This window comes from Microcaecilia unicolor, chromosome 3, assembly GCF_901765095.1.
Source record: "Microcaecilia unicolor chromosome 3, aMicUni1.1, whole genome shotgun sequence".
NCBI lineage: Eukaryota > Metazoa > Chordata > Amphibia > Gymnophiona > Siphonopidae > Microcaecilia > Microcaecilia unicolor.
In genome coordinates this window covers 375168861-375189821 of record NC_044033.1, presented here as the reverse complement: position 1 = coordinate 375189821, position 20961 = coordinate 375168861, and the positions used below count along the sequence as shown (strand labels likewise).

At 42.2% G+C, this 20961-nt stretch overlaps 1 protein-coding gene across 1 annotated transcript in view; it reads left to right on the top strand.

The window, feature by feature from the left end:
- LOC115464768 (exostosin-1-like) overlaps positions 1 to 20961 on the top strand; it is a 620469-nt gene that overhangs the window by 263643 nt on the left and 335865 nt on the right. The window lies entirely within an intron of this gene.

Below are 20961 nucleotides of genomic sequence, written 5' to 3'. Positions count from 1 at the left end.
CCAATCCCAAGGGCTCTCTTAAGAGCCAACCTTTAGACAAACCCAGTTGCGATCCAACCAGTCTGCTAGGCACTGCCTAGTCCTACGTTTCTGCCTGTCTGAATCAGCTCCTGCCTTCTCCAGCTCCTGAACTCTGCCAGGTGGTCCTGTGTGGCACTTACATCGCACAGGTAGAGCCAACCTTGTCATGGTCCAAGGGCTCACCTCCCCTAATCGTGACAGGCTGTGAAGGCACATACAGTAGGTGCATATGCTACACCTATTTTATAAGGACAACATATGTGTCTATATGCTTTTATTAAATTATTGTGCCTTTAAAAAATTACCCACTGGAAAGTAAGTGCAGACATTTTACATTTGCTCTAAGATAAGTGCAAATAACTGGCCTAAGCTTGCACAGATATGCACGTATTTTATACCATAAACACGTATCTTGCAACTCTGCCTCATCTTCACCCAAACTTCACTGTCCAGAATGCTTATGTATATAGGGGTAAATTCTATGTAGATCACTTTAGGGGCTCATTTTTCAAACCTATGGAACTTTGTAAATCTAAGTGCTTTAAAAATACACCTCCACAAGTAAGGTGCCAAAAAACTGGTTGCCAAATTAGCATTCTATAACGGCAGAGTTGTGCACCAAATCTGTTATAGAATTACTAGCGTAAGTCCGCAATTAAGTGTCAAACTTTAGGCGCAACCACTTATGCCATGTCTATGACTGGTGCAATTGGTGGTGCCTAAATGAGGCAGGTGGGCGAATAGTACAGTTATTCTATAAAATGCGTGCAACAATAGTCGGAACACCCCTGACAAGCCCATACCCCTCCCATGTTAATGCCACCTTTGCATTTGCGCATGAGAGAAGTAAGCACACTGTTTATACAATGGCGGCATATGTATGCTACGTATGCAACTGCAAATTAGCTCCAATTAGTGCTTAACACCAATTATTTGTATTTATGACCAATTATTAGCCAATTTAGTGGCAATTAATTATGCTATATGTGTAACTGGCCCTGTTCTATATCTGCATGACCAACTGCACACTTAACTTTGGGCACCACTTATAGAATTTAGGGGATACCAAATAAAAGTACTGTATATGTACATTGCATACTATGGATGTACAGCTTGCTGTACATCCATAGTAGCTGTACATCCATAGTATGCAATGTACATATACAGTACCCTCAAACAATTATATGTGCATCTTTCTGCATCTAAAATGCTGGGTTTTGCACACATAGCCTAATAAAATGATCCCATTAAGTACATGAGGATTTGTCTTCTGCATGGTGATAGCAGGATGCTTTGTGCCTGGTATAATTAACAGTCATTTTGAATACTGATTTGATTGCTGGAGTTGGAGAAACAGAGCTTGCAGACATGCTAATCTTTTCCTTTCCTGAGCACTCGCAAGTTAGAATTTATTGGAGGAATATCTCCTTTCACAAGTTGCAGAGGCAGCATCAATTTAACTTTGATTTACAGTACATGTCATTTTGTGAAACAGTAAGTCCCTGAGGACAAGCAGGATATATCAACTACACAAATGAGTGATGTTCTCCAATAGTGCTGACTGGGGCAGTCTCATAGGAAGTTCTGGAAAAGCTCTGCCATGCTTTTCTGGACATATATGGAATTTCCCAGGTGCAATACCACCTGAGAAAGACCCCTTAGATCATTTTTGTTTGCACTAGTAATTAGATGTCATTTCTCCTGCAGCAGGACTTTAAAAGAGACTTTTTCACAGTTGCTCCCTCACAAAATACCCTCACTTCTTTTTCTTTGTACTTCTGGGGCCCCCAAACCTCTTCAGTGTAGCCTCTCCTCTGGTACCAAAGCCTTTTCATTGATTAAAATTTTGTCTTTTGATTTCTCATCAACCACCATATATACTGATGTATAAGTTTACCTCATGTATAAGTTGAGGGCAAGTGTGGGACTATAAATGGCCAAAAATGCTGTAACCCAAGTATAGTCAAGGCTCCCCTCCAGCCCTCCCTCCCTCACCTGGTCTAGCACCCCTTCCTATCTTCTCTCTACCTCTAGGTCCAACATTGCTCCCTTTCTCTCCTTCCCCTTCACCTCTGGATCCAACATTGCTCCCTATTTCTCCCTCCCCTCCACCTCTAGATCCAACACGTTTTCCTCTCTTCGCCGCCTCCTGGGCCAACACTGCTTCCTCACTTTCCCTCCCCTTCACCTCTGGGCCAGTTATATTTTCACCTTCATCCTTCCCTCCCATTACCCAGCATCTCTCTTTCTCTCCCCCCTCCCGCTGGTACATAGATCAGCATCTCTCCCTCCCCTCCATCCCTACCCACAGTACAGCATTTCTCCACTCTCTCATTCCCCCCCCCCTACCTTAAACGTCTTCTAGAGAATGGCAGCAGCTCAGCAATATACCTAGCCTGCCTCCAGCCTACTCTGGAGTGTTCCCTCAGACCTGTCTCACCCTCTTTGATATAACTTTCTGTTTTCACATGGGTAAGACAGGCCCAAGGGAATGCTCTGAAGCAGGCCACAGGCAGCCTAGATGTATCATTGCACTGCTGCTCTCCAAAAGACAAGTTTAAGGTAGATGGGAGAGGGTTACCGAATCACAGGCAGGTGGAGGGTGGGAAGTGTAGAGAGAGATGCTGGAGTGTGCCACCAACAGAGGCGGTGAGGGAGGGGGGATTAATTTTATTAGCTGCTATGCTATGGTTATGACTCATGGATAAGACAATCTTGTTTTTATGAAGGCATTTTAATGTCAAAATTTCTTGACTAATACATGAGTATATATGGCATTTTCTTCACCTTTGTTCCAGAAGATAGAAAATGGCTGCAAGTGTAGCCCCTAGGTCCTAGGGAGTGGAGGAGTGGTCTAGTGGTTAGGGTGGTGGACTTTGGTCCTGAGGAACTGAGTTCAATTCCCAGCACAGGCAGCTCCTTGTGACTCTGGGCAAGTCACTTAATCCTCCATTGCCTGCCGCATTGAGCCTGCCATGAGTGGGAAAGTGTGGGGTACAAATGTAACAAAAATAAAATAAATAAAATAGTAATTCCCTGGATTTAAACATGGTAAACAAGATATTTCATCAATAGAATACATCCAATAGATTTGTATAGCAATGAGGAAAAATGAGAACATTTATAAAGATCTGTATATTAATACCTGTAACATGGGAAATAAAGTCCCTGATCTAGAGGTTGTTATCAAAGAGGATGTCTTGGATTTAGTGGTGATCACAGAGATGTGATATATAAAAAACATGACTAGGATATAGTTATATTGGGCTATAATCTATTCAGGAAGGACAGGGTAGGAAGAAAGAGACAAGTGGACATATTAAAAATAATAATAAAGAAACATAACTGCAGAGCTTAAAAGGTAAGGAGGAGGTAGGTACTGAGGGTTAATCTGGAAGAACATTTATTTATACTACTATGATAGACAGACTTCTTTTGAAGGCAGAATACATCGATAGAGATTTAACTGAAAACATTCACAAAATTGCTATAAAAAGGGAACTGCAACTACTAGGTAATGCTGAATGTTGATTGGGATATCAATGCTGCAGTGTCATTAAGAAGTAGGAAAATCATAGGTTGTCTACTAAAATAACTATTCAGCAGCATAACCTGCATGGGAGATGGTAATAATGTAAAATGCGAGGGTTGAATGAAAAGTAATGCCTCTACCTCCATAATTCAACAGATAGCAGCACTGACATGCTACACGTGTTCACTTGTTCTTTGAAATCTCTTTTTTCACCTCAGTTGACGAGAAGTGTTTGTGTGAAGAGGCTGTTTTACTGTTGCTTGTGAAATGAAAGCATGCAGTGAGCACTCATCAGTGCAATTTAAGCAACGTGCCATGATAGAATTTCTGACTGTTGAAGATTCTGTGGATGCAGAAGATATTTTGCTTCAATACCAGATAAGGCAGAGCTTACCAAATTGTGGGTTGGGACACCAAATGGGGTCACAAAGCCCACATTTGGGGTAGCAACTTGAGTAGGCTCTCCATAGGTGCATCATTATTCTGGACCTCTGGAGGGGTCACACAATTTTATTTGGCCACTATTATGGGGTTGTGACCACAAAAGAATTAATTAGCACTAATATAGGGGAGGCATATGTGAGTTGGAGGATCATGGCTCAATGGGAACTGAAGAATGCAGCCTCTGGGACTTCCCCTAGCCTCAGTGTGGTGTAAGGTACTTTTATAACAGATAATCACACATAAAAGCAATTATTCTGGACTCATTTAATCATGGGAATGACAGTACCTAATTGGCCCACTGCTACCCTCATTGAAATCATTAGGAGTGGGGTAGGGGTGAGGCAGGGCATGAGTGCATCAAGTGGTGGGTTTTTCTCTTTCAAAAAGTTGGCAACCCTTGTGTCCACCTATCCAACCTGATGGCTCATCCAAAAATTGCCTTCTGGCTACACCACTGCTTGAAATCTGTCAGCAATTGTTGTCCAGATACAAGAATGAAGGTGAGGAATTTCTTCACAAGATTGTGACAGCTGATGAAACATAGGCTCATCATTATGAGCCAGAAACAAAGTGGCAATCCATGGAGTATCATCACAAAGGTTCATTTGCAAACAAACAATTCAAAACACAGCCTTCTGCAGGAAAGAAAATCATAGTTGCAGACTTTTGGGACATGGATTTCTTTTAACCTGGTACAGCCATCAACGCAGAGAATTACATTGCAACCCTGCAAACTTGAAAGAACAATTAAGAGTTCCGAAGCACATAAAGGAAATTTTGTAGCAACACGACAATGCTATGCCTAACAAAGCATGAAACGCCACAGAGGCAGTTACGAAGATGGGTCTGTCAGTCATACTCCATTCCCCATACAACCCAGACTTAGCGCCATGCAATTTCCATCTTTTTCAAAAATTGAAGGAATACTTTTGGGTGCATCTGTTCGACTCGAATGAAGAGGTGGAAAGGACTGTGAGCAACTGGTTAAAGAGACAAGTCGTGCAGTTCTTTCACAACGGCTTTCAAAAACTTGTTAGAAATGTGTGGTGAATGATAGCAATTATGTAGAAAAGCAAATACATGTAATGGAGATCAAGTTTTAAGCATTTATTTTCAGTTTTTATTCATATATCTTTAATAAAAGTTATAGAGTGAAGGCATTACTTTTTATTCAACCCTCGTATTTTTATGTGTAATTAATCATAAACCTGGTAAAAAAATGTTTACTGAGCTTTCAGGTTTAATATCCACATGGTTTATAAATACCAATGACATGACAAAAAGCATTATTATATTGAAAACAGTTCCAGAATTTACAGCTTGAAAAACATCTGAATTTTTGTAAATTCATTAAAGAATACCCAGCATCATCAACAGACTCCAACTTTGTACCTGCTTTACAAATAATTAAATATTTCCTTTTAATTTTTAAAATGTTTGGGAATACAATAATTACAATTATTTATTACAAAGATTAAATATTGATGAAAACATTAAAATTGAGAGAGATGTTTTGAGACAGATGATTACAATGGGAAGCATATAATTGAACTGTATTACATATATCACAAAGGTCTTTTCCTTAAAGTGCCTCTCTTTGCTACTCCCCAGATTAATACCCTCCTCCTTCCCTAGCCTTCTGCTTTACTCTCCCTCTAACTTTCTCTTCAAATTGTAGTTCCTTTCTGCCCTCCTTATTGTGTTTGTAAACTGCCTCGATGGAATTCCCTAAGGTAGTAGTATATCAAGTATAAATAAACTTGGAAATTTATACATTTTATCTGGTGAAAGTCATCATTTGTTTAGTTACAAATCTTACATATCCAACATCTATTTTTATAAGTGCATTTATATTTCAGCAAATAAACTGAGTGTCCTTGGTATGAGTAAAAGAAACAAAGATTTACAAAAAGCAACTAGAAAAAAAATAGGGAAAACCAAATGAAATGTTTATGCAGTATATCTGCACTCTTTCACATTTTAAAATGCAGATAAATTGTCCTTAGTGAAACTATGCACTCACATACTTTAGCATCACCCCCTAGAACTGTGTCAATTTCCACACATAATGATCCGAAATGTATAGTAAATTTTTCAGCATTGTTCTATTCTAATGTTGGTGCAGCATCTGGATAACGTGGCCTGTAGGAGGGGAGCTAATGACTAGATCAATTAGAGAAAGAATGATTAAAAAAATGAAATGTCTTTTGGTAAACGAGGCAGTGGCCAGCAGTGAAGAATAGGTTTCTTGTTTGCTAAATGGCAGCAAACATTTTCATTTCTGACTGTGTCCAGAAAAGATAAGCTGCTTTCATCTATGTGTGCAATGCCTATTTTTGAAATGAAACTTGAATAAAAAAAAAAGTTAAAAAAAATAGAAATTATGTATGCCCTAGTAAGACATGAGTTGTTCTGGGTTGCATTTTGGCAGCAAGGGAAATTTGTTTCTGAGACTGGGTGATTTCTTCTCTATTCTCTGTCTTGCCATGCAGAGATAAACCACTCTCCTGGATCTGTTTGATGGCATATATTATACCACTAAAATGAAGACTGTAATAATCAAACTACCCACAGTCAACCCATGGGGCAGTTTTTAACCACAGGGTTTGCTGGGATAATCAGGGCAGAGCTACATGGTAATTTTGGTTTTGCTATTACCAAAGAAAAGGAAACTAACAAAAATGTGGACCTGCTTTCTGTAAAGCACTTTCTTAAAGCAAATACAATGAGTATATGTGTGCCCTTTGACCTAATACCACCCCAGGAATGTCTACTAAGTAATCCAGGTAAAAGAAAGCATCATATTGACATCTAGAGTGGAGAAATGGCCTAGTGGTTAAGGTGGTGGACTTTGGTCCTGAAGAACTGAGTTCAATTCCCACTTCAGGCACAGACAGCTCCTTGTGACTCTGGGCAAGTCACTTAACCTTCCATTGCCCCATGTAAGCCACATTGAGCCTGCCATGAGTGGGAAAGCGTGGGGTACAAATGTAACAACAAAAAAAAAAGGAGTGAGGTGACAAAAAAATGAGGATTTCAAGCATACAGTATAGGAGTGTGGTAGCCGTGTTAGTCCACTCTTAAGGTTATCAATAGAAATCAAACAAAATAAAATGATACCTTTTTATTGGACATAACTTAATACATTTCTTGATTAGCTTTCGAAGGTTGCCCTTCTTCGTCAGATCGGAAATAAGCAAATGTGCTAGCTGACAGTGTATATAAGTGAAAACATTCAAGCATTACTATGACAGTCTTACAGGGTGGGAGGATGGGGGTGGGTAGGAGGTATGCATAGGGACATCAAAGCATATCATTGATATTCTAACAGGATGGGTGTGGATAGGTGAGGGGTGGGGTGATCAACAGAGACATACAGCTTTATGGTTTATAATGGGCTAAGAACCCCAGATCCTTGTTAAGTCCTTTCTGTTGGGTGTTAAAATATTCAATCATTCTGACTTCAAAGGTCTTACGTTCTTGTATGGTTTTAAAGTTACCTTTCAGGATTCTCACTGTGAAGTCAGTGGTACAGTGTCCTGGTCCTGTAAAATGTTGACCAACAGGTGTGGGAACCCTACTGGCACCAGCATTGTTCATGTGATGTCTATGTAAATTGAATCTTGTCTTAAGCATCTGGCCTGTTTCTCCAATACAGCATCCTTCATTACATTTTTTACACTGAATGATATATACCACATTGGAAGATGAGCAAGTGAAAGATCCCTTTATGTTGAATATCTTTCCTTTGTGGATGACTTTGGGGTCCTGTGAAATATTTTGGCATAGTTTGCAACTGGATAAATTACAGGGAAGTGTGCCCTTCTGTTCCTTTTCAGTCTGTGATGGAAGTTTACTTCTGATTAGCTTGTGTTTTAAGTTGGGTGGCTGTCGGAAGGCCAGTACTGGTGGGGATGGGAATATCTCTTTCAGTAATTCATCCTCCTGGAGTATAGGTTGTAGATCTCTTATGATTTTCCTCAGTTTTTCCAGCTCTGGATTGTATGTCACTACAAGGGGGATTCTGTCTGTGAATTTTTTCTCCTTGTACTGTAGCAGATTCTCCCTGGATGTTTTGAGGGAGGAGGCAATATTCTTGGAGATTATTTTGGGGTTGTAGCCTTTCTGTTTGAAGGATGCAGTCAGGCTTTTAAGGTGTCTGTCTCTGTCCCCTGGGTCAGAGCAGATACGGTGGTATCTTGTGGCTTGGCTGTAAATGATGGATCTTTTTGTATGTGAAGGATGGAAGCTGGAGTTGTGGAGGTAGCTGCATCTGTCTGTGGGTTTCTTGTATATAGATGTTTGTATACAGCCATCACTGATTGAGACCGTGGTGTCCAAAAAATTGACTTTTTCTGGGGAGTAGTCAATTTTGAATCTGATTGTAGGATGGTATGTATTGAAGGCAGAATAAAATTGTTTCAGAGTTTCTTCACCCTCCGTCCAAATCATAAAAATGTCATCGATGTACCGGTAGTATTTTAGAGGTTTGGTCTGGTGTGTATTCAGAAATTTTTATTTTGTTTTTATTTTGTTTGATTTCTATTGATAAGCATACAGTATCAAACTCTTGTATGCTTGAAATCCTCATTTTTTTTGTTACCTCACTCTTTTTTCCTGTTGCTGTTGCATATCCATGAGATTGGACCTTCTCTCCAGAAGTGTCACACATTGCTCAGAACTTTACACTTAGTTCTGAGCTGTGGGAGGTCATAGGTTCAAGGCTGGCTTATGCCTGACAGCTATTGTTGACATATATGTATGCTTTTAATCAGGTAGACAATAGATTTTACTTATGGAAGTAGCTTCATTATTGCTCTCATGGAAAGGAATTTTATAAAACCCACCTATTTTACTCTTACTTTATTGATAAAGGCAACATTGGATCCTTTTATTAAAATGCAAACTTAATGTGCAGTAAATGCAGGAGTCATGCACCGAATCTGCCCTGCATTTAGTGCATAGGGCATTAATGCACGTCTACCATGTTATGTGCCTTAGAAAATAGCATAGGCCCTACGCACTATTAGCATGGTCATGTAACACGGTGGCTGTGCATTACCAAACAATATGACAACTACCTTCAGCAGCACTGCCTATTCCCAGTCCATCCTTCAGACCTTGACCCCACTCCTTGAGTACAATCCCGACCCCCCCCCCCCCATCAGACTCCAAAACCCTCAGATGGCAAACCCAATCCTCTCCATCAGACCCCTGACTCCCCGAGTACAATCCCATCCCCCCAATCAGACCCTCAACATTCTCAATGGCCCAGCCTCCTCTGATCAATCACTGAACCCCCAAGATCAAGGCACAAACCCAACCAAGGGAAAATCAAACTAGCCTAATCCAAAACCCCACCCCATTCAAGAAACCCTGCTTCTGACAGAAAACCAGGCTGGGCGGTTTGTTATCAGGGAGGTTGGATTTGTCACCAGGGGGTTGGGGGTCTGTTTGCGCAGGTTGGGTTTGTACTCAGTTGATCAAGGTCTTATATACCGCTAATATCCCCTAGGCAGGGTTCAGTGCGGTTTTTATGGATTAGCTTACAATGACAGTGGTTTTCTAATGGAAGACTGCCCTAATTATCTTAATGGTTTAAGTGGCAGGTTTAGGGAACACATGAGTTTTTAGCTTCTTTCTGAAGCTGAGGTAATTGTTCACTTTCTAATTCCAAAGGGTAGAGAGTTCCATAGAGAGAGGTTCTGATTACAGGGAAGAAAGACCTGAAGATTTTCTGGACTTTAATTCCCTTATAAATCTGAGAGGAACAGCTGATCCCTCAGTCACATTGAGTGGACCAGGCTTAGCAACGACGTATCAATCAATAGGCCTGAGATGAAGCTGTATAGGATTTGAAAGACTACACAGACAGAATTGAACCTAATTCATTCATTCATAGGGAGCCAATATAGTTTGACCAGGTATAATGAGACACTGCTATATTTATTTAACCTGAAAATCAGCCTTGCTATGGTGTTCTGTATTATTTGCAGCTTCTTTAGAAGACAAGATTTATTGCCAAGGAACAAGACATTGCAGTAGTCAAGTTGAGGCAAGATGAACATTTGGATCAGCAGTGTGAATGCTTTCTTGTCGAAAAAAGAATGTATCAGTTAGCTCTGTTTCATTTTGGACAGTGTTGTCTTCCATAGCTGATTCATGTGGGAAGAGAAGGTTAAGGAAGAATGAAGAAGTACCCAGAGCACTTTGACCTTGGATTCCACTGCAAGTGTCTTATCAGATCCTACTGTTATTGAGGCTGGAACATGAATTCCTGAATTCTGGAACCACAAGATCTTGGTCTTGTGTGGATTCAGTTTTAGTTTGTTTGTCAGGGCCCAATTCTGGATGAAATTCACCCCGGCGGCTGTTATATCATGGGTATGTTGGAATATTGGTAGAAGTAGAAGTTTATCATCCACATATGATAGTAGAAATTCACCTAGGCCTAAGTGTAAAGAGCCCAGAGATGACATGACGAAGTTAAATATGACTGGGGAAAGTGGGGATCCCTATGGGATCCTGCACTCTGGGAGCCAGTACTGGGAGAGAAGTTGATTTTGTTAGACGGCATAACTTCTGTTTGACAAGAATTCTCTGAACCAGTTGAGAATGGATCCCGAGATTCCAATTAGATCCAATTGCTCGAGCAGTATTGTATGATCGACTGCATCGAAAGCTGCTGAAATGTCAAACTGTAGGAGAATCACCTGATTACCCTTGCACAGGTGTTGTTTGATGAATGTGGTAAGGAGTAGCAGGGATTCTGTGCTGTGTGCTGGTCTGAAGTCGAATTGTGATTGGTGTGGAATTGAGAATCTTTCCAAATATGTGGAAAATTGTCTACAGTCATATGTTTCCAAGATCTTCGTGAAGAGAGGAATGCTGGCAACTGGGCGATAGTTGGCAGCTGAGGTCGGATCAAGGACTGAGGCCTTCAGCACAGGTGTAAGGATGATTTTGTTCATGTCTGGGGAAGCAAGCCTGTTTCAAGAGGTCGTTGAGTCTGTCAGTCAGCTATTGAACTACTTCGGTTGGGATTGACGAAAGTAAGGATACGGGACAGCAGTCAAGGATGCAGTGAGAACAGGCGTGTTTCAACAGTAGCGACTTTACTTCTTCCTGTGGAAGTGGTTAGAATGTAGCCCAGTTTTGGTCAGACTTAGCCTCCTGAGTAGGGCATATGGCAGATTGTGACCATAGCTCTGAGATTGATGTCCCGGGCCTTGGATACATAGTAACATAGTAGATGACGGCAGAAAAAGACCTGCATGGTCCATCCAGTCTGCCCAAGACAAACTCATATGTGTATACCTTACCTTGAATTTGTACCTGTCCTTTTCAGGGCACAGACCATATAAGTCTGCCCAGCAGTATTTCCCGCCTCCCAACCACCAGTCCCACCTCTCATCACCGGCTCTGGTACAGACCGTATAAGTCTGCCCTCCCCTATCCTCGCATCCCAACCACCACCCCCTCTTCCCCCCAACTGCTCCGCCACCCAATTTCAGCTAAGCTTCTGAGGATCCATTCCTTCTGCACAGGATTCCTCTATGCATATCCCATGCATGTTTGAACTCCGTTACCGTTTTCATCTCCACCACCTCCCGCGGGAGGGCATTCCAAGCGTCCACCACCCTCTCCGTGAAAAAATACTTCCTGATATCTTTCCTGAGTCTGCCCCCTTCAATCTCATTTCATGTCCTCTCGTTCTACCGCCTTCCCATCTCCGGAAAAGATTCGTTTGCGGATTAATACCTTTCAAATATTTGAACGTCTGTATCATATCACCCCTGTTCCTCCTTTCCTCCAGGGTGTACATGTTCAGGTCAGCAAGCCTCTCTTCATACGTCTTGGAACATAAATCCCATACCATCCTCGTAGCTTTTCTTTGCACCGCTTCCATTTTTTTAACATCCTTCGCAAGATACGGCCTCCAAACATCGGACCAGATTTGAATGATCTTGTTGGCAAACTAATCAGCTAAGTCTTGAGCAGGTGGAGTGGCTGGTTTGTGTCCTGCCAGTAGACGTGGTGGCTGTTAACTTTCTTACTAGAGTGAAGAGATTTTTGTTGCTTAGAAAATCTTGGCCTACTAGGGTGCTATAGTACTTTCACTTGGCGTTGGCTACCTTCAATTTGTATAGGTGGAATGCTTTGTTGATGATCGAATGGATCTTTCTCTATTGGTTTTCTAATTGGTGACATTCTAGTTTTAATTTAGATAAATCGCAGGAGAACCACAGGGACTGTCTGATTGTCCTGACCAATTTGGTAGTGATGGTAGCAGTGGTGTGCTGGAGCCGGCTCACTCCAGCTTGCCAGAGCCGTTTGTTATTTTTTAAATAATTTTGGGAGCCGGTTGTTAAACTTTAATAACCGGCTCCTAAAATTTGGGCTGTGATGGCTCAGGTCCCTTCCTTGCAGCGTCAGCTCCAGCTGCCCTGTGGCTAGACGTCTCACTCCGAGTCCGACCCTTGCGGCAAAACAAAAAACAGCATGAAAGCGTGCGCGGGCCCATAGCCCTCCATACTCCGCTGCCGGCTCCCTTCCTCCTCCCTCTCCAAAACAGGAAGTTACATCCTGAGGAGAGGGAGGAAGAAGGAAACCAGCAGTGGCGTGCATGGGGCTACGACCCTGCGCCTGGTTTCATGCTGCTTTTTGTTTTGTCCACCGCAAGCATGAGGATCACAGCTCAGGGTTCTTGCTTCAGGCCGTCGAAGTACCAGCCTGGGAGGAGAAAGGAAGCCGGCAACAGTGCATGCAGGGCTGTAGCTCAAAGAGGTTAGATTGAGAACAGAAGACGCATTAAATCAAGATTCCCCGGAGGTTTGTCTCTTTCCCCTAACCCGCACAGCCCTCATCCTAAACAACAGTCCTTTGAGCTGCTGCATCCATGTTGTCGTTCTTTAATGTTGGTAGCATTTTTTATTTAATCTCACTTATATGTTCAAACATGCCAGCTTTTCATAGGTAGAGTAGTAATTTGTTATAAATCGTAATTAGTGTGTCATTTGGAGGAGAGACTGGTTATAGGGACACTCTAGCACGTGTTGTATTCATGCAGAGATTTTTTTCTCCTGGTAAAGAGCCACTAAAACAGGCATCATGTTATGAGAATCAGGTGCTCAACATCTAGTGTTTCTATCTATTTATTTACTTATTTTAAGTTATTTATGACATTTATATCTCACATTAAATATGAATTAGGTTGAAACCAGGGAGCATTTGAAATCTTTTTTTTTTCCTGTACCTAGATCAAAAGAGAAAGATAGTCTGCATCCCTGCCAGCAAAGGTATGCCTAGCATGCCCGCATGGGGGGCGGAGGGGAGAGTAAGAAGTGTGTTGCCCCCCCAATCCACCTCGCCCTCCCCCCTCTCACATTGTATGGCTTGCTATGCCCAGAGAGAGAGCCTGTTGTTAAAAATTTTCCAGCACACCACTGGATGGTTACAAACTTGTCCAGCATCAAAGTTATTCCTGAAAGATTTAACAGATTCTTGAGTTGGGCACCAAAGAGTGACAGAATTTCCAAAGGCAGCCCAGAAGCTGAGTTCATTTATTCTCCCTCTTGTATATATCAGTTTGCGAGGATTGTTTGGATGGGGGTGATAAGCACATGTCAATGGTAAAATCTAATTGGTAATGATCTGACCAAGGTATAGCATGCCATTGGAAAGAACTGATCGTGCTTGGGGGGATAGAAGGTGAGAATATCCAGAGTATGGCCTTGTACATAGGTTGTGCCCTTGGTAAACAGCTTGAGCTCACTCATTTGTAAGAATGATTTGAAATTACAAATGTTGATGTCAGCATCATCCTCTAGGTGTAAGTTTAAATCACCTAGAGGATGAGTCTAGAGAACTGGGACAGCATGGATGAGATAACCTCAGCTAACAAGTATTCTACCTTTGGCCAGAAGCCTGATCAAGGAAGGTGTTGGGATTGTACTCTGAGAGGTGGAAGATCAGAATTGTACTTGGGGAGAATCAGGGTCTAATGGGGAGGGGGGTGGTTGGGAGGATTATACCCATGGGGGAGATCACAGTCTGATCAGGGAGTCAGTATTGTGCTTGGGAAAGACTGGGGAAGTGCCGCTGCATCTGCTGTGACAGTGCCCATGTCATGTCCATCTCCAATCCACTCCCTAGTTAAGCAGCTAACAGCAAGATTTTTATGACAACAGCTGTCTTTTTAGTGAAGGAGACATTAGCACAGACCCACACTATGGGGTCCTTTTACTAAATTGCGCTAATGGATTTAGTGTGCGCTAAATGGTAAGATGCTCATTATATTCCTAACCAGAAACGCCAAAAGATCATCCTGAACTTTCCTCAATCTCCACTTCCCTAAGTGCAAAGGCATAAAATACAAAGTACTGCATGCATCAACCTTCTCCTATATGAGCACTGTAACAAATTGTATTTCCATCATTCACAATGTATTGTAAGCCACACTGAGCCCCATAGGCGCCCCGTATAAGAGGCTTGGGGAGGCTAAGCCTCCCCAGCCCGCCACTGCCCCGTCCCCCGCCGCCGCCGTACCTTTAAATATTATAGTTTTGCTGGAGTCGCGGGCAGCCGGCATTGAAGACATCGGCAGGCTTACGCCGGTTCCAGCAGCCTTCCCTTCCCTCGTTGCAAGTCGGATGATGGCTCCGCCCTCTTCTGACGTATTTCCTGTTTCTACGAGGGCAGAGCCATCATCCGACTTGCAACGAGGGAAGGGAAGGCTGCTGGAACCGGCGTAAGCCTGCCGATGTCTTCAATGCCGGCTGCCCGCGACTCCAGCAAAACTATAATATTTAAAGGTACGGCGGGGGGGGAGGGGACAGGAAGGTAACAGGGCAGACAGGAGAGGAGAGGAGGGTTGCTACACATGGTGGAAGAAGGGGAGAGGAGGGTTGCTGGATGGAGGGAAGGGGAGAGGAGGGTTGCTGGACATGGTGGAAGAAGGGGAGAGGAGAGGGCAGGGGAGAGGAGGGTTGCTGGATGGAGGGAAGGGGAGAGGAGGGTTGCTGGACACGGTGGAAGAAGGGGAGAGGAGGGTTGCTGGATGGAGGGAAGGGGAGAGGAGGGTTGCTGGACATGGTGGAAGAAGGGGAGAGGAGGGTTGCTGGATGGAGGGAAGGGGAGAGGAGGGTTGCTGGACATGGTGGAAGAAGGGGAGAGGAAGGTTGCTGGATGGAGGGAAGGGGAGAGGAGGGTTGCTGGACATGGTGGAAGAAGGGGAGAGGAGGGTTGCTGGATGGAGGGAAGGGGAGAGGAGGGTTGCTGGACATGGTGGAAGAAGGGAGAGGAGAGGGCAGGGGAGAGGAGGGTTGCTGGATGGAGGGAAGGGGAGAGGAGGGTTGCTGGACATGGTGGAAGAAGGGGAGAGGAGAGGGCAGGGGAGAGGAGAGTTGCTGGATATGGGTAGATGGAGGGGAGGGTAGGGGGGAGGAGGGTTGCTGGACATGGAGGGGGAGGGAGGAGTGAGGAAGGAGATGAGATAACAGAAAAGGAAGAGAGTAGAAAAACTGCACATGGATGAAGAAAATAGGCAAAAGCTGGATCCACTGGACAGTCAAGTTTGCGGAGGACCCAGCTTTTACTTACGGATGTAGGACAAGAAATGAAGAAGAAAGGCGGAAAGTAAACAAATAAATGGAAAGGAAGCCCTGGAAACGGAGTTAAGAGGACAGATAGCAGCAGAATCGGATACTGGGCCAGCACAATCAGAAAAACAAAGTCACCAGACAACAAAGGTAGAAAAGATCATTTTATTTTCATTATAGTGTTTGGAATATGTCCACTTTGAGAATTAGGTGTTCAACATTAAAAGTTTATTTACTTATTTATGACATTTTATCCCACATTAAACATGAATTAGGATGTTTTGTGGCTCTACATGAGAATTGTGATATTATGATCCCTTGTTTCAATATTGTTGACGGTCTACATTTTCCGTTTGGGTGGTATATTGGTGTATTAGGTTCTGCCCAGTGTAATATTTATGGTACAGTAAGGTTCAGAGTGTGTTTTTGCACAAAGTTGTGCATAGTGTTTTGCAGTTGAGCGATTGTGGTTAGTATATGCTTTGAGCAACCACTTTATTCTTTGACATATGATACATAGCTAATATCTAAATTTAATAAAAGGTATTAATTGTGACATTTATTTATTTTTTTTTTCTGTGTGTGATCAGACAATTATGGATTTAAGCTCCACCCCTGGCCCCACCCCTAACCCCGCCCCCTTTAGCCTCCCCAAACAGTTGGGCCACCGACCGCCTATGCTGAGCCCGCAAATAGGTGGGAAAATGTGGGATACAAATGCAATAAATAAATAAATAAATAAATAAATAAATAAATATGTGTGTCTTATCATTTAGCACACACTAAATCTGTTAGCGCACCTTAGTAAAAGGACCCCTATATGTTTTATGTGTTACTGCACATAAAACCCGAGTTAGCTGCTTACTGCAACTTAGTAAAAGGACTTCATAGGCAATTATATGCCTTATAAACAGGCTCCCAGAATTATCCCCAATAATAATGTTCTTCCATAAATTTACATCTGCTTCAAAGCATCTGTACAGATGTGCATATGATGGAATTTATATTCTGTCCATCAAAGGAACAGGAGAAACTAGAAATAGGACAGGGAGGCTTTCATTTGTCTGGTGATACAGGACTAGGGTTCTGTTTCATTTTCAGTTTATTTTTATTTCTTTTCAATTCCATCCGTTCTACTTAAAGCAATGCCTCAAACATTCCACATTCCAGTCATTGATGCCGTCAAACTCGGCCACTTTGCCATAAATTACTGTCCCAACAGTTTCAATTTCCTTCTTTTTTAGTTCTACATTACCAGTGCAATAATTTATTATTACAACATTGTCATGGCTGCATCAGTAGCCCACTTAAGGTCAACCTCCATTGAAGAGATTTGCAAAGCTGTAACATGGTCTTCAATCCACATGTTCACATCTCACTGCTGCCTAGTGCAGAATACCCAACATGACAACTGGTTTAGTCAGACAGCTCTGCAGAATTAGTTTGGAGTCTAGAATCCAACTCCACCCTCCTAGGCCCATTCTTTTCTGTTCCAGATTGCACATTCATAACAGGCCTGTTGTGTTGTTAGTGTTATTGGTTCTTCCTGGTCTTGCCATTTAAGTCCCTATTCTTTGTTGTTTTCAATGAGCCTGGTAGCTAGGGATTCCCATCTGTGAGAATACTCTGTCCTTCTTGTCCTCAGAGAAAATGAAGTTATCTACCTGTAGCAATTGTTCTCCAAGGATAGCAGGACAAATATTCTCACATACCTTCCCACCTCCCCTTGGAGTTGCATACCTTATGCTTTTTTATCCAACTGCGGGTCCTATGTGACTTGGGCAGGCAGGAATGCACTCACTCATGCATGATGTGGGCCTATTAAAGCCTTCTCAAAGTTTTGGTTGGAACGCTAGGTAGTGTCTGTGCTGGGGCTATGTTAGATGATGTCACCTATCTGTGAGAATACTTGTCCTGTTGTCCTCGGCGAACACCTGCTACAGGTAAAGGAATTGTGAAGATTCCCATGGGAGAGAGTCTGTGTGGAAGAGGATCTGATAGTGGAGTGGTGAGCCCTGTGAAGTTCAGCAGAAAGGAATAGTTTGACCAGCATTTTAGGGACAGTTTCATATAAACAGAAACAAGGGCTTGTCCACTTCTTTAAAAAAGAAAAGAACCAGAAAACGTTTAGATAAACATTCTCCAAGCAACTATCATCCAATTTGTAATATTCCTTTTATGGCAAAGTGTGGTTTTCATAAAGGACATAGTATTAAAACAGCATTGTGAAGTCTATTAAATGAGATTGTAACCTATCAAGACAGCTTTAGAGATGTTCTAGATCTGAGTGCTGCTTTTGATGAGGTAGATCAGTCCCTATTACTGTCACAGCTAGAGCAGATTGGTATTACAGGAGTAGCACTGAATTGGTTTCAGTCCTGTTTCTCCAAAAACAGGGCCTATCAAGTGTCTATAAATAATTCAGTTGCTGCAGCTTTCCCATTAACTTACAGTTTTCCGCAGGGATCCATACTGGCCGTCGCCTTGTTTAATATTTTCTTTGCCCCTATGGCTACCTTGATTCAAGACTTGGGGATCAGTGTGCATTTTTTATGCTGATGACATCCAATTGTTTTTTGTGTATGATAAATATGACAACTTTCAAGCATAATACTGAATAAGTTCAAAAACTGAATTGAAAATCACAGGGTAATTCTTAATACGCAGAAATGTAAGGCTGCATGGTACAGCTTCCCAAACTGTAGGTCGAGACTCCGAATGGGGTCACAAAATCTGCCTTTGGGGTCATGACCTAGGTGGGCTTTCCATAGGTGCATCATTTTTCTGCACCTCCAGGAGGTCACACAATTTTATTTGGTTGCAATCATGGGGTCACAGCATCAAAAAGATTGGGAAGCACTGCCATAGAGAGTTGTTGTAGTAGGCTGATGCTTAGCAGTCATCAGGTTATTTGAAAATGATAAATAGATTGTGGGAGTGGAAAAATTGGTAGAAGAAATTAGAGTCCAACTGTCTCCTGAGCAACGGAATGATTTTTGGGTCACTATGATATGTAGTATACATTCAGCATCAGTTATTCAATCTATGTGTTATTTTTTAATTTTTTTAGCTCATAGGGTTTTCTAGACTGCAGTTAAAGGATTTAGAGAGGTTAGTCCAAACTGTTGGTCTTGTAACTGTGAGAAAGATGCATTTTTCCATATGCTGTTTTACTGTGCTAATTTGACATTGTACAGGGCTGGGATATGGCAGCATATTCAAACTCTTTCAGTGAACCTTCAATTAACGTATGATATTGTGATTTTCCAATCTTCTAGAGTACCTTGTGTGTGTCATAGAGGCCAAACTAAATGGCCAAATATTCTGTTAACTTTAGCTTTGAAACTGATTGTTAATAAGTGGAAAAATTCTGCTATATAATCTGTATAATTGTGGTGGAACTATGATTGTCAAATCTATAGGTATGAGAGGGTTCTAGCTGAACATTGGGGACTTCTGCATGAATTTAGGAGTATGTTTACTAAAGGGCATTAAGCCTTTAGCGGGCACTAACAGAGGTACCGTGTGACAGTGTTAAGATGTTCTGCAGTAATATACCTGTTAGCGCACGTGTTAGAGAATATTTCTGGGAAAAGGTGTGGCATGGGGGCATGACAATGTTATCTTGCTAGCCTGTTCTAGGTAATGCACGCTAACTGGATAACAGCTGAGTCGCTAAGGAGTCACTAAGTGCTCACGCATTAAATCCTAGAAGATACCACACGCTAGTGACTACATTAGTGCAGGATCTGCATTAAAAATACCAAAAGAAAAGCAATAGATTTGCAATTAACACATGCTAAAATCTGTGTTAACACCAAATCCTAACACCCTTTTGTAAATATGCCCCTTAAAGGGGTATGGTCTTTTCTTGATGCTTTTGTAGATCAGCAACTGATTTTTGGTTCTCGATAGCCTGACCCTGGAAAACTGAGAGGGGGGGGGCAGGGGGGACAAAATTCCCCGGGCCCAGCACCGTAGTCCCTGGTCTCACCCGCCCACCCTCAGCTCCGTCGACAGCCCCCCTCTGTCCGCCACTGGGCCTCCTGCATTCAAATTGGCAGCGCCTCACCTCCACATGAATGCGCAGCGGCAGATCACCTCCCTTCGGGCCTTCCCTCCCTGTGTCCGCCCTCGTCTGATGTAACTTCCTGTTATAGTCAAGTTACTGTGTTCTTTGATAATTGTAGATGCTTAACCTGGCATTTCATTACAATAATCCAATTGAGCCATAAGTAGAGCAAGAACAAGCATATGGAATGTGGCAAAATCAAATAACTACACAATGAATGTAGCCACCAAAAAACCTGATTTTATAACTGCAGAAATATGGTCCTTAAAAATGAAACATAAAGTCAGTAATAATTCCCAAATATTTGAAAGAGCTTACTATATTAACAGGCAAATCCCATAAAACAGGAGCAGCTGATGGAAACATGAGAAGTCCTGAAACTCAACAGGCTGTCATCCTGATTAAGCACCAATCGATGTTTACTTAGCCACTTAGCCTTTTAACTTGGTTTAGACCTATGTAGTTAGGTTTTGGGTTTTTTTTTTCTTCAAGATAACTTACTGTATCCTTTTGTACCTCAGTTATACGGCAGTTCTTGATGGAACTGTATAATACATTCCCTTCCTTTTGTGGGTTTTTATTCTTTATGCTAATTTTTTTTGTTACATCGCTCTGCTCACATCCTAGTATTGTAAACCACTTTGATATTTACTTGAAGACTGGTATATTAAATCTTGAAAATACAAAAATAAATAAATAAATAAATAAATAAACAAACAAACAAACTGACAAACCATGAGAGATCAAAGCCACAGATGAGGCTAAATAAGTGGATAAAGGTAAGACAGCAAAAAGGCTGTTCTACCTTTATCTGCTAAGCTGTGTACTGGTTTGAATACCGGCTAATATGTAGCTAGCTTTTGGATGATCGTTGTGACCGGGATATTAGTAACAGTATCACAGTAAAATGAAGGCAGAAGACCTTAACAGTCCATCCAGTCTGCCCAGCATTGAATGTGATGTAAAACACTTGATCATGGTCTTTCTTTGGCATTTCTGGGACATAAGACCACAGAAGTCCACCCAGCACTGTCCTTACATTCCAACTACTGGAGTTGCCATCAAAGCCCACTCCAGTCTATTTAAATCCATCTTGTCATTAGTGGGACAAAGATCATAAAAGTCTGTCTGGCACTGTCCTCATGTTCCAGCTAATAGAGTTGCTGTCAAAGTCCTCTTCGGCCCATCTTAAACCAGATTGCCATATATGGGAAACAGACCATACGAGTCTGCTCAGCACAGCTGGAGTCGCCATCTAAGCACCACTCGATACATCAACACACGTGCAGGCA